We start from the raw sequence: 12,149 nt of genomic DNA on the forward strand, positions 1-12,149 counted from the left end.
AGAAGCGGAGGTATCTACATATGTACCTGTGGAGCTGATGATGAGAGCGGTTTCTTTCTTGTTTTGTTTCAAACTACTTATCAAAGTTTGTTGAGTGAGTCCCTTAGCTCTGGGGTTTGTCAATGGGAGTGGCGAGCGCGCATCGGAGCTCGTCATCCTCCTCAGGAATCTGTGCTGTCGGCAAGGGAGATACCTGCCCCGATGTATTAGATCGAGCAATAAGATCGTCTCCGCTTGATCTGTCATTTTGCCGGGTCTGAACCCCAAGAGGTCGGATGATCGGGGATTGTAGCTCCCGACACATTTGACGGTGTTAATGCTCGTTGTGGAAGGTTTGCATAATTGGCCGCAGTCGAGTCAGCTCGCTCTATTTTCGTGAGCTGAGTGTCGTGACGGCTCATATTCTTTGGACTTTGGGATCTCCGTGTCTCATATAGGATTCTCATTTCGCTTAGGGAATGTCTCAGAGTTCGGTGGTGCTTCTCGGGACGTTGGATTCGTCGCGATCTCATCAGATCAAATATTATAGAAGAGTTCGTGTATTTACTTGTTGTCATCATCAAAGTATGATTTCATCTCACATCGTAGTAAATACGGAGACGTCGTCTTTACTTCATGCAACAAGCATAAGGAATTGAATATATTTTCTTCTCCTCAAACAACATGAGTTGTTTGATCGTCTTCTATGTGTAATGCTTCCATAGCTAATTAATAGAAAATGATGTGGTCTTTTTGGATGTGTGGCTCTTAATTAGTCCAAGCTCCTCATTTTTCCAATCACGTGATAGGAAGCTGTGCCTTTGTTATACAATGAAGTAATAACAATACATTTTCTTTTTCATTGTCTCTCTTGTTGGGTAAATGGTCTTTTGTTAATTGGAAAGTAGAACTCAGGTGCTTGCGAGAACGATCTCGTTGTTCTTTTATAGGACGATGTCAACTCCTATAAGTTTGGTGAGTTTGTTGCGCGTGTTCCGCACATTCAGCTATGACTTCTTTCTCGATTATTCGCGTTACGAGATACACAGCCAGATATGCGGAGTCCTTTTGACTTGGCCTTCGATCTAAACCAAAGATCGTTTATGCGCGGACGTTACTTTACGAGATTTCACGGGCCGGTTTGAGCCTTACTCGAGTTAATGCTGTCAGCTGGTTCTCTAATCCTTTCGGTGGGATGGATTTAGTTTTAAATCCAGTACTAATAATTACCCCCTCTCCCAAGTACTTCAAGTGAGGTGACGAAGTTGGAGAACGGAAAAGTCTTTTAGTAACTGAAGTTCCAAGTCGACCTCGTTTGTTGCATTAAGCGTTTGATCTTGGCTCGTATATCGTGATCGAGGCATGAGTTCGATCTAAGCCACTAGATTCTGTTTGGTAGAAGAATTTGTATCCTTGTCCGTCTATCATAGATATAATATGATCTCGTCTCTTATTGTACAAATACGGGGAAGTTCTTACGTCATAGAAAGATCATAGCGAATGGTGTGTCGTCAGCTCGAGATCTCGTTGGGATGTGTTTTAATTGTTTCTCTTGAGCATTGAGAACTCCTCTTCGCCGGAAGGTGAGAGGCGGGTGCTTGTAGTCGGGGCTCTCCAGTTTCTGAGCTCTCGTTCGTGGGGTTTGAGTAGATAGTAACCTTAGTTCATGTCTCATATGATTTAATTTATAATCATCTCGAGTGAGACATCGATATCGTTGGTCTTGAACGAGACGTCGAGTTCGTCGATTCTTGTCTCAAACAGGAAGTCAGGTGTGCAGGTTACGAGTAAATAACGAATCTGAGACCTTGAGATGTCTATATTTGATCATGCTTCTTTCGACTTCTGTCGTTTCCTGTCCTCTTTTCATAATGATAAGATATTTGGTGTTTATGGATTATAAGATCTCGAGCCCTTCTTTTCGTGGAGTCTTTGTGCTCCCAGTCTTGGAACATTCGGTTTTGGATATGGTAAAATCGGGAACACCTAGAACTGTGTTCGAGACATGAGGCTGTGGCCAAAGGAAGAGTAAATCTTTTAGTTCTCAAGCTTGGCGAGCTCCGCTTCTTCCCTTCCACCAAACGATGGTCAAGATATTTATGGTTCCTTTGTTGGTTTTGCTCCACTCGATAGATTTCCGTCTTAAAATGAGACATCGTTCGGTAGCAAATATGTAACGTGTTTGGGGCTCCTGGTGTATTTAGTCATTTTGCACAGTCCAAGCATGCTCGTGATATTGTGATATGGTCTCGTCAAGATTCTTCCTCACTTCTGATCATTTATTAATCAAGGATTCATGCTCGACGCGTAGCGAAGTCATTTTCTTTGTTTTATTCTGCGCCATCCAAGACAATACCGACAACTTCTTGCTTCTGTGATCTGTTAATCAGGACATTTTACATTCTTCTGCCTCGGCATAGGTATTCGTTTGAGTGCATTAACTCGGTTAGCAAACTTTTCTCATGTTGGACGATCATTTGACCGGACCCGAACTCGGGAGGTCGGGCTATCAGAACTCTGTCTGCTATGGTTTGAGAACGTTATCGGTGAAACTCGGCGAGATGAATTATTTTTATCAGCAACGGAGATTCAATTTAGCTGAGGTTGGGATCGAATCTCATGTTCCGTTTCTTTTTTATGATCCATTAAGATTGATGCCATCGTGGTGTGATGGTTCGTTCATTGTGGTATTGGACACCATATGAGATGAATCCATTTTCGTGCTAACAAGCCTTAGATCGGGTTCCTATCAAGGATGTTTTTCGTTTTTCCTCCCCACAGTCGGCGCCAAATGTAGATCTTAAAATCTACACTAAGTATTTGATAGTGACTGAATGTTAAATCTAGGGAAGAAAATAACATGGGCAACGATATCCTCAGAACACAACGATATAATCAGGTATGAGTTGATAAAAATGGACTATATTCGTAGGTCGAATATCATAGAGATATCGGGGAAGAGAAGGATCGTGACTGAACTCGAGGTCGAGCTGCCTACGTACCCTCGGCGAGGGATCAAGTCATAACATAGTTCGACGTTCATTGGTCTTGAGTAAGACGTCGGCTTCATCGGCCTCGTGTAAGACGCCGGGTTCTTCGGTCTCGAGCAAGACATCGTTTTCAACGGTCTCGTGTAAGACATCGGGTTCTTCGGTCTCGAGCAAGACATCAGTTTCATCGGTCTCGTGTAAGACGTTTATGGGTCAGAATAATGACCCATGGATCTCGGATTGGCTGATCACGATCTCGTAAGATCATGTTTCGTGTGAACAGTCATTGCTCTTGATCAAACATAGAAGTATCTATAACTTAATGTAATGGTCGTAAAGATCGCAAAGATGACGTATCTCTGTGTCGATTTGATGGTTGTATCAAAGGAAGGATTATTCTGAGCGCCTTGAAATACATGAACGTATTTGATTAACGGAACGTCGGTGGAGTTAGTCGTGGTCTTAAGCTCATGAGTACGACCTCCTCTTTTATGAGAATGGGGAAGAATGGAGACGAGTCTCTTTTGGTCTCGAGCTTAATGCTTTTGTTTCTTGTAAAGGGTAAGATCCCGGAAGGAGAAGATCTCTGCCAAAGTCATCTCCTTGTCTTCTTATAGGATTTTAGGATGTCTTCGTTTGTTACACGTGTCCCTTGAATGAAGCGCCAGCTTCCTTGTTTTTAGGGATACCGAGACCGTTTCTTGTGGAGTGTTGTTATTATTGTTTGACTTCCTCAAACAATCGTGGGAGAGATTTGGTGACGTATTTTGGATCTAACGGTTATTATTTAAAATTTTAAAACATAAAAATTATTTGATATTTTTAACTATGATGGGTTGAGTAAAGATAAAACACAAACTTAGATTTGAAGTATTAGTAGTCAGGAAACTAAAGAATATAGAAAGATATTTATTCATTGGATGAATTAATGTATAATGGATAAGTAAAGCATTATGTGTTAATTAGTAACGTTATATATTGTTGGTAATAAATGTGTAGTGGATCTCATATGAATGTGTTGGTAGAACTAAAACTGAGAAAAGCCCTATTTTCAAAAAAATAATAATAATAAAACTGAGCGAGGGTAAATTTTTAATTTTATTACGAATATTAAGTTTAAGTAGAAGTTATTGGTTGTTGTATTTTAATGGATTTGAAAATCCGAACTAAATCTAGTGTTATTGGTTCCATGATTTTCAAATCTGTATTAAAATCATGTGTTATTGGTTTAATGATTCATAAATTTTGTATCAAATCAAGTGTTATTCAATCATACGGATTTACTAATATATTTGATTTTATAATGGATTTGAATGGATTTGTTTGGATTTTTTAGTTAAAAATACAAAGACTCAAATCCGAGGGAAAACCTCCGGATTTGCATATTTTACTTGGATTTATAAATACTTTATGGATTTCTAAATCAATCAAAATATATAAACCAATAATACCTCCTAAGTGTAAGTGCATTTTGTAACAAAAAAAAAGGAATATTCACAACAAAAGCCATCGTATATAAATACAGAGAGTAGGTCCCGCACGTTTTATTTTATTCACTTGAAGCGTATTATGAAAACAGAATTAGTTTATTAGAACAACTAGATTCTTTAACCGCGCGATATTATATGTATTTCTCAATTCTAAAAAAATAATGTATAATATTGTATTATATTATTTAAAAAATATAAAATAAGACTACATAACATAAATATATTTTTTAAATTTTATTTGTGGAAATCGTTATGTTGTTTGATTGTTATACTTGATTCACATATTTGCATAGATATTTATGATAGATGAATAACTATATTTTTATTATCAGTAAATAATATATATTTATTATATAATATAAGAAAAATAAAATTATTTACGTTTCAAACAAACTTGTCTCATGTTGGAGATTCGGTTATAGACATATCATATTCGATGGAGACATTTTTACAGTTATCAATCTTCTTAACAATCAAGAAAAAAATCTGAATATCAAAACAATATCTTATACGATCTCTTTGTAGAATAATTGCTCTGAAAAAATTGAATTTATGCATCAAAAATGACTGAAAATAGATGTGCATATATGTTATCTAACTTAGCTTTACAAAGTACTATTTATAGTTCATATATCATTTATGTTCATCCTATTTTTTTGTCCATCATTTCTTAAACATCTTGAAATAACTGATGCTAATTAATAATAAACTTTTGGCTTGCAAAAAAATATCAAATTTTTCTAATTATCGCTTAATTTGTCAAACTGATATATGTATTTCTCAATTCTAAAAAATAATGTATAATATTGTATTACATTATTTAAAGAACATAAAATAAGACTATATAACATAAATATATTTTTTAAATTTTCTTTGTGGAAATCATTATGTTGTTTGATTTTTGTACTTGATTCACATATTTGCATAGATATTTGTGATAGATGAATAACTATATTTATATTATCAGTAAATAATATATATTTATTATATAATATAAGAAAAACAAAATTATTTACTTTTTAAACAAACTTGTCTCATGTTGGGAACTCGGTTATAGACATATCATATTCGAATCAGTTTCATCATTCTCAGTCCCATCTTCATCACCAGCCTCTATAGCCTCTCTATCAGATATACCGACATAGCCGTCAGTTTCATCATCCTCTTCTGAAAGTTGCACTTCTTCATTGATGATCTCCACATGTAGAACATTTCTACACATCTCGTGATTTACTTGCAGTAGATAACAAAAAAATGTCTTCATCATTCCAGATGTATGATGGCTTGTACAAATACAATACCATTGGAAAGTAACTAATCTTCACTTGCACCTTAGCTTCATTTACCTTTATCTTTCTGCAAATACGCTCAACCAAACCAGAGTAAGTGATCTTCTCCATTGATTTCCTCAACACAATCGTGTGAATTTCATCTTCTCCTTCACCATCTCCCGAGATCCATTTTATTTGAGCCCCATCCTTCATATAATATCCTCCATAATCAAAACATATAATTTTGTAATGCGGATTTTGCATTTTCCTGAAATAAAATAGAATATCTTTAGAATTATCATTATCACACCGTACAATCTTTTCTTACTAATACTAATTTAATTCAGTACTATACATAGTAATACTAGAAATACTAGTAAGAAATATCAATTTAGTAATCCTAGTAAAACTTTTTTGCTTTAGTAAAACTAGTTATACCAGTAATACCCAGAACTTATCCTTGTCTAACTAATCCGCTTTTAGGACGATATTGTTAGGATTTTACATTACCCATGATGTATAATTCATCTTAAATGAAATTACACACAGAAAATCATCAAAACACACATAAAATATATCCAAAATCTATAAACACAGTTTTCAAAATCTTTTTTAATTTCTCATAATTTTCATTGGATCTTCTTTTTTTTTTACACTAGCCGAGATATACACTTGTTTTAATAACATTTCAGTAAAAAAAATCATCAAAAATGGACGTAAAAAAGTCCCAAAAGCCCTAAACACAGTTTTTGAAATCGTTTTTAATCTCTCAAATTTTCATCAAATCGTACTTTTTTAACGTTACCCTTCATATTCACGATATTTAAATGTAATATCATAAAAAAAATTCATCGAAAACGAACCTGAATTTCATGGTTTTGAGCTTCAAAAATCGCTTATGGAGGATGAGAGGAAGAGAGGTTGTACGATGAAGAAGGAGACATGTGGGTCAGGAGAAATCTGATTGGTTAAGGTTGTTTTGTAGGCCATGTAGGTAGTTGAATTATGGTTAGTTTATTTAATTGGAGAAATAAATGAAAGACTAGTTTGGGGAGTGCAAGGATAAAAGGGTAGGAAGAATAGAGAGAAGGCATTGAGAATTCAGGGGCATAGGGTATATGGAGTTAATCTCCCAACTAAAGTGAAAGTGAATCAACTGCAAGGAAGAATCGACTTTTTCTACTATTTATTTGCGTCATCTGATGGCTGCTCGTTGATTGAAGAAGAATCTTGAGTAATGGTAGCCCAGCTAGCCACTCAGACGTACCTGCATGTCGCGATCCCTACTCTAATCAAAAGACTAAAGGCTATTTTTAAAATTCTTTATCCTCCACACATTTGTCCTCTTTCACTGAAGAGGAAAGAAGAATCTTGCCAAGCTTGATATCTTTGGTTCTCCTTCTTCTCTATTGAATCAATCTGTGTTTTAAGTTACTTACTGCACCGCAAAAGATAAGCATTTCTCTACTCTAATAAATCTTCGATTCAAAAGATAAGCATGTTTCTACCCATGAAATCATCATTTTGTTTTAGCAAAAGTATGGCATCATATAGTAAAGCAGGACTAAGCACAGTCGCACCACTCGGGGGTGCGAGCCACCCGTGAGATGATAGTGACACACTAGGTTTGATGGGTCGAAGCACTAAAAGAAAAACACTGGGAAACGCGGCGGCATAGGAACCACAAGACATCTTAAAAGAGTTCTCAACTGAATTGGAAAAAACAAAAAGTCCAATATGTCAGAAAAATAGCTACCATGTTAAACCATATCACTTTGGTTTGGTTCAATTATATACCATTGGTTTTTGGTTTATTCCGTTTTATATCAGAAAATCATAAATATATTTATTTTTTATAAAATTTTGTGAATTTTAATTCATAGAAAGAGATATCTCCTTTAATGAAACATGACGACATTTTAGTTTTTAAATAGATTATTTTTTTTTACTATTTAAAATCATTAGTAAACATATTAAGTTAATAATAATAGTTTTTATAAAATAAAAATAAGAAAAATAGTAATCTATAACATTATTAAATAACTAAATGTTAGCACACATATTTGTCAAATAAAAAGGTAAAAATTATGTTTTGTTTAAGTTGATAAAAATAAAAAGTAACTTTTAACTTAAAATATAATATTAAATTCATGAAATCAACATTTTAAATATGGAGATCATATCAATAAAATAAATTATATATATACTATTAATTATACAACTTAATTTACATATAATTATAATGCTATATTTACATCAATCGGTTTATTCGGTTTGATTGGGTTATATACCAAAACATATCCACACACCACAGTTTTTTTTAAAATAATATTTATTCAGTATATTCAGTATTACAAAGGCCATACCAATTTCTATATTTTGGCTCAGTTCAATTTTATTTGGTATAGTTTTATCAGATTGAACATCCATGGTACATATAAATATTTCGTGAAGATCATTTATCTCATGATTGAAGCAGAAGGAGAACGTATAAAACCTGAATTTAGAAAAAAAGAAGCAAATCTGACCAGGCTTTTTGATGATTTGACTAACAATAGGGCAGTCAACTCAGTCTAACCATTACAGCAAAATAGTCCATCACAGCAGAATAGTCCCACTGGTATGATTCTAAGACTGGTTCAGTTTGACACAACACCTATTTAACCGGTTACTGGAAAGGATACACATAAATCCAAAAGATTGTCTTTAAAAAGGGCATGAAATGAAATCCTAACGAGCTAATGTTAATGCTCCTCTTCTTCGGTCTAACAAGTTGCTTATACTACTCCCTCCTCTAAACTTCTTCTTCTTCTTCAGCCTCTTCTTTATCATTCTCTTCATCTTCTTCCTCCTCCTCTTCGGAATCAGCTGCATACTTATCGAGCTCATACTGGATCATTACCTCTATAGATGACTTTCTAGGGGTAAGATCATATTGAAACTTGTCAGCTGTAAAAACATGGTGAAACAATGCACGTTACAAATAGGAAAAAAAAGTTTCCTAGCTATACAAAGTTTACGGTAATATGGTGGAAACCATCCAATGTATGAGAATGTGTCAACAACTACACGAAGTTTATGTTAATACATGTCACATGTAAGAAGTAAATTATAATATGGTGGCAACATCACAATCGGGTTTAATTGCTTTTAAGCTAAGTTAATGGGGTCAATCCGTAATTTATTAAACTTAATAAACTTAATAATTTATTAAACTTACTTAATAAACTTAATAAATTTATTAAATTTAATTTATTAAACTTATTAAAATTAATAAATTTATTAAACTTAATATACTTAAAAATTAATCATTTATTAATAAACTTAATCATTTATTAATAAACTTAATAAACTTAATAATTTAATAAACTTAATAAAATTAATAAATTTATTAAGTTTATTAATTTTAATAAATTACTAAGTTTAAGTTTATTAAGTTTATTAAATTATTAAGTTTATTAACTTTATTAAATTATTAAGTTTATTAAGTTAAAGTTTACTAAATTACTAAGTTTATTAATAAAATCAATTAAATTTATTAAACTTAATAGATCATTAAGTTTAATAAATTACGGATTGACCCCATTAATTTAGTTTAAAATCAATTAAATTCGATTGTGATGTTGCCACTATATTATTATTTACTTCGTACATATGACATGTATTAACATAAACTTCATGTAATTATTGACACATTCTCATATATTTGATGGTTTCCACCGTAGCTAGGAAACTTTTTTCCTTACAAATAAGAAACCTATCAGTAAAGAAAAGAAATGAAAACACTTAATCTTATGCACATACCCAGTTGCTTAATGATGTCTGTAGCTTTTGTCAAACATCTAACTTCTAAGAGTAATTCCATAACACATAAATTACATGATGAGTTAAAATCCTCACCTTTTTAAAGTATATCGCTTTCAGTATATCAAGAATTGCATTTCTTAACTCTTCATCACTAGGAGGCTCCTTGCTTTTGCCTTTCCCTATTCCTTTCACAAGATAACACCAAACATGGCATCAGACAAATAAGAGATGGAAACAAAACTCACCGGGAACATAATTAACGAACAAGGTACATAAGCAGTTACAAGGGTACTAGGTATAATTCTGAACCAGGTTAATCACAAGTCCGTTTGATTCAAATCTATATAACTTTAAGTTTTCTTCTTTCCAGTGTGAAGATTGTTTTGCTCTGAGACTTACCAGATACTTTAAGTGGAGGTGGTGCAATGATAGGAGGAAACAACGTTGGAACTCCAGAAGCTTCCAGCCAAGTTGACATCTCCGGCACAGAAGAAAATGTAGCCGCATAAGTTTTGTGATAGCGTTCAGCCGAGTACCAGTCGTCTACATACTGCAAATGGCTGATTTTCATCTTCTTGCAGACAGCTAGAGCGTGCAGACATGGAAACTTTTTCCTCTGGAACTTCCCACACGTGCAGGTTGAGTCATTCAACTGAACAATGCCTTCCTTATATTCTTTAAATTTCCTCCCCATAAGAGAGCTTCCCTTTTTTCTTGAGGGTCCTGAGACCTGAAATGCATCTCTTTCTAACGGCTTTACAACATATGAAGCGGAATCTTTCAAGGAATTTCGAAGTTTGTCCATGAAAAATTCTGTGTAGACATCACCGCGGTTACGAGAACCACGGCTACACCTAAAAGACACGTCAAAAGCGTCTCTCAGCTCATCAAACAGAAGCATTACACCCCCTGTCATTGTAATTTTCGGAAAGTTTCTATAAACTGCAAACAGAGCTTTTAATTTGTATCTATCTCCATGATTCCGTATCTGAGACCACTGTCATGAGCTAGAGTCCACTGATGTGGAGGGATTTGTTCTAGCCATTTCCAACCTTCTGGACTCTTCTCTTTGATGTCCTTCGTGTAGGAATCAAATTCTGCCTTCTGACTCGACGACCCAGCCTTCATCACAAGATACTGCGTGTGGTGGTGGTCTGGAAAAAGGCGAGGGAACTGGGAGCACTGATGTGTCAGACAGAAACTGTTGTAAGCCCAGGGTTCTTTCCACTGAGACCCGGGTTCGTTAACAACAGCGAGTATGTCAGGGTGGTGCCTTGAGATAAGGCAAAGGCCCTTCCTTTGCGTTACCTTCTCTCTGATTCTAGTGAGAAACCAGCGCCAACTATCAGTTGATACTTTTTTAGTAATAGCAAAGAGTGCAGCTCATAATGACTTCTCCTCATGTGTACATACGTAGATCTTGGAAACAATCCCATGTTCGTTTCATAGACGCCACATCCAGCGGCAGCGGCAAAAAAATGTACGGTGAACGAGACAAAAATACAGTAACTTGAAGCAGCGGCAACCGCTGATATTTTCCGCCTCTGTTTTATCCTCCCTTTGTTGCCGCAGCTACTGCAAAATCAGTCAGCCGTGCTTCGCATGTGCTGTGTGTTGTTATCGTTAAAGGTTTAATTTTTTGACACTTCGTTCGGCGGTGATGAAACGAACAGGGGTGACATATAGGCAGTGGAGCTACACGTCGGTTGATGAGTGCAAACGGATGGCTGTTATTCTTTCCTTCCAAGCTTGTGGGCAAGCTTGTCTTTATGGGGGAAGTATTGATAGACTTCTACTATCTGAGTCTGACGTGGCAGTGTGAGCTCATGATGTGGCTAAGGAAGAGAGATAAAGCAAAGACTCTGGGTGAACCTGAAGCTTTGCTGTTACGGAAGTTGGATGCAACTCATGGAGGGAGGAGAGTATAAGAACAGAGCCAGGTGAAGAAGAGGGAGCATGCTTTGATGTTGATGTTGAATGACGTTACGAGTCTTCTCTCTCAGTCGCCATGAGACTGATGATTCTTGTTATGCTCGCCATGAGAGTAGCTTGAATTGTACTCAAAGCTTCATTCATTCTTGTAATCCTCTTTCTGATAATCAATAAGAAGAGTTCATAGAGTTCTGATTATCAAGAGTCTATCACTCCTCTGCTTCAAACTCTGAGTCAGACTTTTCTGGCTCAATGGGACGACAAGTATGTGGACTAGTATACTTGATTATCTCAAAAAGACCGTATTTTTCCATTTTAGCAGCCCGAAGTGACCAATTACATTTCCACCGAATATTTTAACTTTGGATCTCTGCTTGTCAACATCTACTCCAGTAAGCACATACATCTCATCCAACAATCTGTTCAATGCAATCTTTGGGTGCACTATTATCTTTTTTGGACCAGGTCCTGCATAGTATACGCCTTCGGGGCCATACTTGATGCAGCCGTTCCAGAATCTGAAGGTTTGTGTTGCAGTTCCGTGTGTCTCCGGCGCCGTTTCATTTTCTCCGGCGTTGTCTCGATGGGCGAGGAAGGTGGAAGGGATTGTGTGACACGTGTTCCTCGTTGGATGAGGAATAAACGTGTTGATATGCCTTGAATCTGGATGTTATATCTAG

The 12,149-nt window shown here is 35.5% G+C and overlaps 1 pseudogene; it reads right to left on the reverse strand.

Moving 5' to 3' along the window:
• Positions 1–5,510: 5,510 nt before the first annotated feature.
• Positions 5,511–11,613, reverse strand: LOC106302398 (annotated as a pseudogene).
• Between the last annotated feature and the right edge of the window lie 536 nt (positions 11,614–12,149).

The sequence above is a fragment of the Brassica oleracea genome, chromosome C7 (assembly GCF_000695525.1).
Source record: "Brassica oleracea var. oleracea cultivar TO1000 chromosome C7, BOL, whole genome shotgun sequence".
Classification (NCBI taxonomy): domain Eukaryota; kingdom Viridiplantae; phylum Streptophyta; class Magnoliopsida; order Brassicales; family Brassicaceae; genus Brassica; species Brassica oleracea.